The sequence below is a fragment of the Belonocnema kinseyi genome, chromosome 8, assembly GCF_010883055.1.
Source record: "Belonocnema kinseyi isolate 2016_QV_RU_SX_M_011 chromosome 8, B_treatae_v1, whole genome shotgun sequence".
NCBI classification, from domain to species: domain Eukaryota; kingdom Metazoa; phylum Arthropoda; class Insecta; order Hymenoptera; family Cynipidae; genus Belonocnema; species Belonocnema kinseyi.
The window spans coordinates 5,424,238-5,436,619 of NC_046664.1; the positions used below are offsets into that span (position 1 = coordinate 5,424,238).

The window sequence follows — 12,382 nt, forward strand, 5'->3', positions numbered from 1 at the left end:
ATATTAATAATTATTAAATAATAATTCATTACTTCCTCATTCTTGAATTTTCATTGCGATCTAAATTTATCACTGTATCAGAAGAGTAAAATCAACTTGTTAATTGCAACTCAATGTATATTGTATATTGTATAATCGACTGCCAAGCTATTTAGATTGCTCATGTATAATCGAGTGCAAAAAATAGAACAAGTACGAGCAATTAATCGCGTTTCAACTTTTGGCGCCCTAGGGCTTGCATTCCGATTTGAAATACATTCCGGGTCAGGCACTTTCTTCTTTTAAAGAGGCACTCGCAGAACTTGTCGCGCTTTAGGCCCTTTTTAAAGCGATTCATTTATTTAAAAGTGGAACACCAACATTTCTAAATTAGACTAATATTATTCCTTCGCAGTAAACTCTGAGATATAAAAACGTTGAATTTTCAACAAATTACATCAATTTTCAACCAAATAGTTAAACTTTCAAATAAAAAAGAGAATTGAAAAATCAACTAAACATGTTACATTTAAATTGCTAATATTTATTATTTTTATTATCCTTTATTATTTAATATTTATAATTGTTAATAATTAAATTCTAAGACCATTAATTTTTTTAAACTAATCATCAAGAAAAGAGTTAAATTTTCATCTTAAGATCAACTAAATAAAACGATGAATCAGCAACCAAAAAAATAAATATTTAACAAATGTTTGTAACTTTCAACCAAGTAGTTAAATAATCAACCAAGAAGATTAAATTTCTACCAAAAAGACTATCGCCAAAATATTTTAATTGGAAAAAATGAATGAAATAAAATGGAAAAGTTAAATCTGCCGCTAAAAAAGTTAATTTTTAATGGAAAAAAAGGAAACAAGTTCATTAGGATTTTTTTTCAATAATGATTATTTTATATCGATAATTGACGAGTTTCCAAGTAATTTATAAATAATTTTAAATCGTTGGATCAATTATTATTTGTTAAAAAAATTGTGTTCCCCTTGTGAATCGTGAAAAGTTATTATCTTCCGGGATAAATGATACAAAGTTGATAAATATCAAGAGTAGTACTTCTTGTTTAACATATTTTATAATTATTTAAACAATTCTCTTTTCTTTAGAAAAATATTTTCCCTTGTTAAGTGTGGAAAGTTATTCTTTTCTGGGATTAATGACACACTTAACGAATGTTAAGAGGAATATTATTTTGTTTAGGATATTTTTCAATTATTTAAACAATTATTAAGCATTTACCCTGCGCTCTTTTATAGAAAATATGGCTTAATATTCAGTTTTTCTTAGAATTACATTTGAATAATCAGAGTAAAGATAATCTTATTTTTTTAATCATCTACGCAGATAATTGGAATCTGTGAACTGAAAATAATTAATGTAACTTTTCACGATTGACGGGGTGGAAATTATTTAAATAAATAAAAATTGTTTCAACAAAACAAAATTTGTTGACAAATTGCTAAACATTCTCCAGAAAAAAAACATTACTTTTAACATCCATTAATTGGGGAAAATATTTTTTTCAACAAAAGACAATTGTTTAAATAATTAAAATAATTTTAAATAAATACCAAAGATAAAGATAAATTTTCAATTGAAAATGGAATAGTTAAATTTTCTTTTCAAAAACAATCACTTTTTAACCAAATAAATGTATTTTCCACGAAATAGTTACATTTTCAACCAAGAATACTCATTTTCTGCTCAAAAAGACGATTTCGCAACAAAAAATATAATTTTGTTTTAATAGTTAAATTTTTGGCCAAATAGTTAAAAATCCAAACCACACAAGATGAAATTTGAACAAAATACGTAAAATTTAAATTATAAGTTGAAACAATTAATTTTCAGAAAACTAATCTTAAACAGAACATTTACATTTTTTATCAAAGAGATCAACTTTCTCTAAAAAATGCCAATTTTTAACCAAATAATCACATTTTTATCTAAGAAAGATCAATTTTCCAGTATACGGTTAAAGTTTTAAAATAAAAATTAATTTTCAGCCAAAAATGGGAAATTTTAATTTTAGGATAAAAAAATTGATTTTCAGCGAAAAAAAACGAATTTTTTCAAAAATAATACAATGATAAACCAAAGAAAATTATTTTCAACTGAAATGATGAATTTAAAAAAAATGTTATAGAAATATATAAAAAATGTATAAGTTTTTAAATTAAAAAAAAATTAATTTCCTACTTAATTGTTAAATTTTCAACTATGATGAATTTTTGACTAAAATTATGTGCAATGAACAAAAAAAATCGTTTTTAACTAGAGAGATCAATTTTCATCCAATTATTTAAATTTTCAAGCAAAATGATTCATTTTCAACCAAGAAGATTCATTCGCTACCAAAAAAAAATTATTTTTTATCCAAATACATGAATTATCATCTAGTAAAGATAATTTTTCCACAAACAGATGGATTTTCAAAAAAAAAATCCAACCAAAAATGGAATAGTTAAATTTGTAGCAAAAAAAATTGAATCTTAACAGAAAAAAAAAAAATTTTAGCAAAATAGTTTAACGTTCATACAAAGGGATAAATTTTCAACTAAAATTATGAATCTAATCGAAGAGATGAATTTTCATCAACAAAAAGTAATTTTTTCATACCATAAAAGTTTCAGAGAGTTTAAAAGTTTTAAGATATTTAACAAATTTTAGGTAATTTTAAAACATTCCAAAAAATGTTCAATTGTTCAGCGCATTTTAAAAAATTCCAATAAATTTTTAAAAATATTTAAAAAGTCTCAGGGAATTAAAAAAAAATCAAATATTTTAAAAGTGTGAGCGAATTTTAAAAGATTTCAAGTCATTTTAAAAAGCTTAAAAAAATTTACAAAGAATTGAACAAATTTCAAGGGATTTTGTAAGATTTTGAGATTTTGTAAGATTTTCGAATAAAAATAATTTCAAAAGATTTAAAAGGATTAAAAATATTACAGTGCATTTTACAAGATTCCAAGGAATTTTGAAAAGCATCAAAAACTCTCAAGGAATTGAAAAAAATTCAAGTATTTCCAAATTTTTAGGGAAGTTTAAATAATTTCAATGCTTTTTTGTAAGTTTTCCAAAAGTTTCAAGGTTTTCAAACAAATTTCAAGGACTTCAAAAATTCTAGGGAATTTTAAAAGATTGTAAGTCATTTTTAATAGATTTGTAAAATCGCAACGGATTTACAAGGATTTAAACATTTTTAGAGCATTTTTAATGGTTTCAAGGCATTTTTAAAAGTTTAAAAAAAATGTTAATATTGTAAGAAGTTTCAAAAATAATTTCAAAGGTTTTAAAAATTTTATGGAATCTTAAAAGATTCCAAAGATCTTTAAATTGTTTTCAGTAATTTGTAAAGCGTCTTCAACGGGCTTCTCTGACTGAAGCATATTTTAAAATATTCTAAGTAATTTTTATGAGATTTGAAAAATTTTAAATGATTTTGTAGAATTTTCATGATTTTTAATAATTATAAAAAAATAGCATGTAAATCAATGTTTTAAAATTTTTTTAAAGATTCCAATTGGCTTTCTAAGATTTTTGAGGATTTTAATGATTTTAAAAGATTTTAAAATATTTAAATATTCCAGAGTATCTTAAAACTCTCAAAGGCATTGTTAAAAGCTTTAAAAAGGTTCAAGCAATTTAAAAAAAAATTCAATAGTTCAAAAAATTTTAGGAAATTTTATAAGATTCCTCGGGATTTTAAATTGTTTTCAGTCACTTTTGAAGGTATTTTCATGGACTTTGAATGTTGTAGGTTATTTTAGAAGATTCCAAGACGTTTTTAAGAGATTTCAGAAAATTTAAAGTATTTTACTGATTTAAAAAAAGTTTTTTGTGATTCAATGTTTTAAAATTTCTAAAAGATTTGAAGGAATTTGGTCAGGTTTCCGAGGATTTCAATGATTTCAAAAGATTTTAAATGTTTAGGGTACTTAAATACATCCCAAGGCGTTTCAAATTATTTTTAGTAATTTGTGAAAGGATTTTAAAGGGCTTTGAATACTGTTGGTTATTTCAAAAGGTCCCAAGGTTTTTTCAAAAGCTTTAAAAAGTTTTGAGGAATTTAAAAAAATCAAGGGTTTAAAAATTTTTAGGGAATTTTAAAAGATTTTAAGGCATTTTTAAAAGCTTTAAATTTTTTCAAAAAGTTAAAAAAAATTTTTTTTAATTTCGAAAATTTTAGGGCATTATTATTTTCAGTTATATAATATATTATGTATAAAATACGCTATGGTTCTTCTTTACGATAAAAAAATTACGAAATAAAAATGTATACGCAATTTTATATTCTTATTAAAAATTCTAGAATCGCATCATCATTTCTTTTGGCCACAAACTTTCTGACCTTCAATGTAAATAAATCTACACTTTCCGGGATTCCAATCCCCAAAGAGCACCTACTGCCAGCAGTTATTTCGGTTCTGTTTAAAACCAACCACAGATTTGCGTATCTAATGAGATGACGTCAACTTGATTCCAATCAATTAAAATTCTAAACAAAACTTATTATTTTGACTTTCAATAACTAAACAGTTGAAATTTCAAACCAAAAAGGCCAATTATCAAACAAAAATGAAAGTTAAATTTTCAGTAAAAAAAAATTTAGAAAAAATCCAACAAAATAGTTAAAATTTACACAAAAGAGATGAATTTTCTACTAAAATTATGTAGTATTTTTTTTAAAAGATGATTTAAATAAATTTAATAGTTAATATGCCAAATAATAAGTATTTTAATTTTAAAACAAAAAACAATGGAATTAAACAAAAAGAGATCAATTCAAAACGAAAAATGTAATATTTCAGCAAACAAATATTTTAATTTTGGAATATTAAAAATTTATATTTAACCAAAAGATACAAGTTTGCAACAAAATAGTTAAATCTTCCACTAAAACACATTAATTTTTAACCAAAAAGTTGATTTTTGTATCCTGAAAAACGAATTTTTGACAAAACAGCTGAATTTTCAACTGAAACATATTAATTTTAAATAAAAAACAATAAATTTTTAAATAAAAATAGAATATTTAAATTCTCAGTAAAAAAAATTCAACCAGAAAATACGCATTTTCAAAAAATGATTTCAAAGTCCAACGAATAAAAAGAATTTTTAATAAAATAGTTCAACTTTTAACTAAATATTATTTATTTTTTCACCAAAAATGACGACTTTCTAACAAAACAGGTAAATTTTCAAAAAAAAAAAAATTAAATTGTTGACAATAAAATATGAACTAACATTTTTACAGTACATACTTCAATTAAAAATAACTGTATATTAACCAAACGAGACGAATTTGTTATAATGATCTTGTACGGCTTTCAAAAATAAATATTTTTCTTCTCTTGAATTTTTTTCATATCATGCGTTTTTTGGCTTCAAATTTTGATTTTCGGTTGATTCAAAAATTTTTGAAACTGCTATAACTCTAAGAATTTTGTTTTTATCAAAAAAAGTCATGAAGATAAATTGTTTATCCTTTTTAAAACTATAAATATCCGTATGTAGAATTTTCAAGTTCAGAAAAAAAGTTGTCTCAAAAATTTTCAAAATGCGCTCACGTTTTGAATTTCTATCAAAAATGGCTGGATGGCGAACTCGTCATTTCTTTTAGGACTTATTAAAAGTGTACCAAATATGTTTTTGATTCGTTTCTTTTGTTCGAGAGTTATCGTGTTTACGGACGGACGGCTGGACGGACAGACAGACAGACGCCATCGTAAAAACTTGACGTTCGGATTCAGGGGGTCTCGAAACGTAGAGATCCGTTGACAAACAGTGGTTTCAAATTTCGGATAGATTTAAATTTTTCGGATAGATTTAAATTTTTAATAAAAAAATATGAACCAAAATTTGCATTGTACACTCTTCAATCAAAAATAATTATATATCAGCCAAACGAGACGAATTACAAACAAAAAATTTAATTTTTGACGAACGAAGTTGCATTTTTTTAAATAGGTAAATTTTCAATAAAAAATAATCCTATAAAAATAAAATAATAAAAACTAGAAAATGTAATAAAAAAGTATAATCCTCGACTAAACCAGATTAATTTTTAACCAAATAGTATAATTGCTGATCCTGAAAAACGAATTATCTACAAAACAGTTAAATTTTCAGCTCGAAAAATGAATTTTTATCGAAAAAATTAATTTTAAAACTAGTAGAATTTTTAATCAAATATAAAATAGTTAAATTTTCACTTTACAAAATTAATTTTTCAACCAAATAAAAGAAAAAAAATTTTCAACAAAACATACCAATATTGAACGAATCTTTAATGAATTTTCGAAAAAAAAGTTCGTTTTTAGCTTCGAGAGATGAATTTTCAACCAAAGTTATAATAGTTAGATTTTCAGTTGAAAAAATTAATTTTTGAACCAAACAAAACGAATTTTCTACATAATTTTAAAGCTGAAATTCTGAATTTCTAATCATGAAGATTACTTTTCTACTGAAAGACGGCATTTTAACAACATGAATGTATTTTGAACCAAATAGTTAAATTTTTAACTAAAAAAGATCAGTTTTTCACTAAAAGTGGAACAATTAAATCTACATGTAAAAAGGCTAATTTTAAACAACAAAAAAACAAATTATTAACCAATTGTATTTAAGACAAAACAAAATAAGTTATACGAAAAAAAATGAATAAAAAAAAATGTTGCACCTAAAGCACATGTACACATAAAAATGAAATTTAAAAAAAAAAACCAAATTTACAATAACATTTTATTTACTCAGTAACTATTCCGTTGAAAATTATTTTTTTTACTGGAAGTTCATATTTTCTAGTTAAAAATTAATTTTTTGTACAAAAAACTGTTCGTTTGTGTTGAAGATTCATCAATTATTTAGATGAACCTTTTTTTATTTCTTGACTGAAAAATCTTTATTCTTGAAATTTTTTGTTGGTTTTAGAATTTCTTTGTTGGATGAAATTTCATCTTTTCTGATTGAAACATCAACAATTACACTTTTTGGCTGAGACTTCATATTTTTAGAGTGAAAATTCAATTATTTCTTCGAAGATTGATTTAATTTGTTAAAAATTTGATTATTTCGCTACAAAGTCATCTTATATGTTAGAAAAGTTATTTTTTGTTAAAAATAAATCATTTTAAAAATGTTAAATTTGTATGTAAAATATTTTCTTATTCCGTTTATAAAAGATACTATATCAAAAATATCACGAGATCAAAATGCTGATATTTAACTCTTAGTGATCAGGGAAAATGAAAAATTGGTCTTGAAAATTTTAGGAAATTTTGAAAATGAAGTTTTCGACTATCTTGCCTAATTCTACCAGCAATAAATAGTAATAAATGCTTAATTTATTGCAAAGGATGTATTATCTTAAATACAAAATATTTTAATTAGTTTGCAGTCCGATATTTTATTATTTTTGAAAATCATAAATCACGTACAGAAATATGAGGTGGGGGGGGGGGGGAGAAATATTTTGTTAAAGTTTATTTTAAGGGGGAAGATTGAAAAGATTAAGTAAGATAGACGGGAGTTCAGATTAACAAAGAAATAGAAAAATCTAGACGTAGATAGATGTCGTATAGGATAAGATAAAGAAGAGGAGATTGAAGAAGATAGTCGGGAAGTTAAATTAGCAGAGAAAAAGATTGAAATAAATAGATAAAGGATAAGGTGAGATAAAGAATCGGGGATTTAAAAAGATAGGCGTCAATTCAGATTGACAAAGATATACAAAAAGATGGACATTGGTAGATGTAGGATACGATAAAATAGAGAAGAGATTAAAAAATATTGACGGGTATTTAAATTGAAAGAGAAATAGAAAAAGATAGTTAATAGATGTATGGAAAGATGAGATAGGGAAGAGGAGATTGTATAAGATAGACGCAAATTCAAATTAAAAGAAATATAAAAAGATTTAGATGAGTAGATAAAGGATAAGATAAAGGATGATATAAGATAGAGAAGAGAGGATTGCAAAAGATAGATGTGAATTCAGATTGATAAATAGAAAGAAAAAGATTGACGTGCATAGAAAAAGATAGAATGAAATAGCGCATGTATTAAAGAGTTGAAAGTGAATTTAGATTGACGAAGATATAGAAAAAGATAGACAATGATAGATGTAAAATACAAGGCGAAAAAATTAAAAAAAGATATACGGGAATTGATATTGATAGAGATATGTAAAAATATTGACGTTGATACAATTAGATTGAGATAAAGAAGAGGAGATTAACAAATATAGGCGGGAATTTAGATTAGCTGAGACATACAAAGATTGAGATGAATAAATAAAAGATAGGATGAGATAGAGAAGAGGATATTGAAAAAGATAGACGTTTCGATTGAAAAAGAAATAGAAAACCATGTACTTTGATAGAAATAGGATACGGTGAGATAGAGAAGAAAATATTGAGAAAGATAGACGGCAATATAGATTATCATAGGTGGAAAAAGATTTACATGAATAGATCAAGTATAAGATGAGATAGAGAAGAGGGGATTAAGAAAGATAGACATTGATAGATGCAGAATAGGATCAGATAGAGAAGAGAAAATTGGAAAAGATAGAAATTTTGTTTTGAGAAATAAATAGAAAGAGATAGATGTTGATAGATTTAGCATAGTATGAGATAAGGAAGAGGAGATTAAAAAAGAAAGATTTGAATTGAGATTGACAAAGAGAAATAAAAACATTGACATTGATAAATATAGTATAGCATGAGATAGAGAAGAGGCGATTACAGAAGGTACACGGGAATTAAGATTAGCAGAGATAGGAAAAGACTGACATGAATAGGCAAAGGATAGGATGAGATAGAGGGAAGGAGATTGAAATAGGTAGATGTTTTAGATTCAAAAAATAAAAGAAGATAAGCGTTGATAGATGCAGTTCGGTATAAAATAGAGAAGAGGAGATTTAAAAAGATAGACTGGATTTGAGATAGACAGAGAAAAATAAAAATATTTACATTGATACATTTATATAATATGAGAAAGAGAAGAGGAGATTAAAAAAGAAAGACGGAAATTGAGATTGACAAAGAGAAATAAAAACATTGATGCATATAGTATAGCTTCAGATAGAGAAGAAGAGATTGCAACAGATAGACGAGAATTTAAATTAGATGAGAAAGAAAAAGTTTGATATGAATAGGTGAAGGATAGGGTGAAATACAGAAGAGGGGATTGAAAACGTTAGATGTTCTGGATTGAAAAAATAAAAGAAGATAGGCGCTGACAGATGTATTATAGTATGACATAGAGAAAAGGAGATTAAAAAAGATAGACAAGAATTGGGATGGGAAGAAATAAAAAAATATTGAGATGAATAGAGTTAAAAAGATAAAAGTTGACAGATGTAGTTTTGGATGAGATAGAAAAAAATATGTTTGAAAAAGAGAAACGGGAATTCAGGTAAGCAGAGATAGAAGAGGATTGGTGTGAATAGATAAAAGATAGGATGTGATAAATGAGAGAAGATTTAAAAAGATAGATGTTTTTGATTACAAAAATATAAATAAAATAGAAATCAAATTGGCATTAAAATATGTAGTATAATATGACATAGAGAAAAGTAGATTAAAAAAGATAGACGGGAATTTAGATCAAGAGAGATAGAAAACGATTGACATGAATAGATAAAGGATGGGATGAGATAGGGGAGAGGGGATTGAGAAATATAGACGTTCATAGATGTAGTATTGGATGAGGTGGGGAAGAGAAGATTAAAGAGATAGAAGGGAATTGAGATTGACAAAGTGAAATAAAAATATTGACATGAGCTGATAAAGGATAGGATGTGATAGAGAAAAGGAGATTGAATTGAGAAAGATTGAAATTGATAGGTGTAGTATAGGTTGAGATAGAGAATCGGAGATTGAAAAATATATACGGGAACTTAGATCAGAAGAGATGGAAAAAGATTAACATAAGTAGATAAATTATAGTATGAGATAGAGAAGAGGGGATTGAGAAATATAGGTGTTGATTTGATCTAGTATTGGATTAAATATGGGAGAGGAGATTAAACAGACAGAAGGGAATTGAGATTGGCAGAGAGAAATAAAAATGTTGATATCCATACATTAGGGATACGATGTGATAGAGAATAGGAGATTGGGAAAGATAGACTTTAACAGGTGTAGTATAGGATGGGATAGAGAAGAGAAAATCGATAAAGATAGACGTTTTAGATTGAAAAAGAAATAGTAAGAGATAGACATTGATGGATGTAGTATGGGATTGGATAGAGAAGAGGAGTTCGAGAATGATAAAAGTTCAGATTGACAAAGAAATCAAAAAGGAATAAACGTTGACAGATGTAGCATAGGACGAGATAAAGAAGAAAAAATTGAAAAAGATTAAAATACTAAAGATATGATTTACTAAAGATAAAACTGTTAGAGGTAGATAAAGCTTACAAAAGATAAAACTTCTTTAGATTAGCAGAGATAGATAAAGATTGCCATAGATAAATAATGGATAGGATAATACAGAGAAGGCGAAATTAAAAAAGACAGCTGTTTTAGATTTTTTAAAATAGAAATAGATAGACGTCGAGAGATGTTGTATGGAATAAGATAGAAGAGAGGAGATTTAGAAACATAGATTAGAATTCAGATTGATACAGAAAAGTAAAAATATTGACATTGATACATATAGTATAGCATGAGATAGAAAAGAGAAGATTGAAAAAGATATACGGAAGGTTAGAAAAGCAGAGAAAGAAAAGGATTCGCATAAATAGATAAACGATATGATAAGATAGAGAAGAGGGATTGAGAAAGATAAGACATTGATATCTGTAGTATAGGGAGAGATAGAAAAGAGGAAATTAATAATGATAAGCCGGAATTTAGATTAGCAGAGACAGAGAAAGATTGACATGAAAAGACAAAGAATAGAGAAATAGATAGAGGAAAGATAGACAGAAGGGGATTGAAAAAGATAGTTGTTTTAGATTAAAAAAAATAAAAAAAAGATAGATGTGGATAAATGCAGTATAGTATAAGATAAAGCAGAAGAGATTGAAAGAGATAGACTAGAATTGAGATTGGTAGAAAGGAATAAAAATATTTACATTGGTTTATTCAGTATATGATAAGATAGAGAAGAGGAGATTGAATGAAAAAGAAGGGAATTAAGATTAACAGCGATAGAAAAAGACTTACCTAAATAGATCAGGGATAGGATGAGATATAGAAGAGCATATCACAAAATATAGACGAGTATTGAGATTTAAAGAGAGGAATAAAAATATTGACATTGGCGCATGCAGTATAGGATGAGATAGGGAAAATGAGATAGAGAAAAGGGGATTATGAAAGATGGACCGGAATTTAGATTAGCAGAGATATAAAAAGATTAACATAAATAGATCAATGATAGATAGATAGATAGATAGATAGAGGAATGATAGATAGGACAGGATTGAAAAAAGTAGATGTTTTAGATTGAAAAAATTATAGATGTTGATGAATGTAGTATATTATAAGATGAGAAAGAGGAGATTGAAAAAGATAGACTAGAATGGAGATTGGCAGAGAGAAATAAGAATATTTAAATTGATACATTTATTATAGGATGAGATAGAAAAAATGAGATTGAAAAAGATAAACGAGAATTTAGATTAGCACAAATAGAATAAGATTTACATAAATAGATAAAAAATATAGAGATAGATATAGGAAGGATAGACAGGAGGGGATTAAAAAAAATAGTTGTTTTAGATTTGAAAATAAAAATAAAAAAGATAGACATTGATAGATGTGGTATAGCCTAAAATAAAGAAGAGAAGATTGAAAAAGATAAATAGGAATTTAGATTAGCGAAAATAGAATAAGACTGATATAAATAGATAAAGGATAGGATGAGATAGAGAAGAGATTAAAAAATATAGATGGGAATTGAGGTTGACAGGGAGAAGTACAAATATTGAAATTGGTACGTGTAGTATAGGATGAGATAGGGAAAATGAGATTGAAAAATATAGACGAGAATTTAGATTAGTAGAGATAGACAAATATCGGCGTGAATAGATATAGGATAGGGCGAGATAGAGAAGAGGAGATTAAAAAATATAGATTGGGATTGAGATTGACAGAGAGATATACAAATATTTACATTGGAACATGTAGTATAGAATGGGATAGGAAAAATGAGATTGAAAAAGATAAACGGGAATTTAAATTAGCACAGACAGAAAAATATTGTTGTGAATTGATAAATGATAGGATGTGCTAAATAAGAGGGAATTTGAAAAAGATCGACGTTTTAGATATATATATCATCGGCGCTCTTGGAGGTGCCAAGCTTTCACTTGCTAATAGCCTAAAAAGCATCCCTGCGTGTCAACAATATGCTAGAACACTTGCGGGAA

General features: G+C 26.0%; 1 protein-coding gene across 2 annotated transcripts in view; it reads right to left on the reverse strand.

Moving 5' to 3' along the window:
* Window positions 1-12,382, reverse strand: part of LOC117179141 (cerebellar degeneration-related protein 2) — a 413,086-nt gene that overhangs the window by 393,512 nt on the left and 7,192 nt on the right. The window lies entirely within an intron of this gene.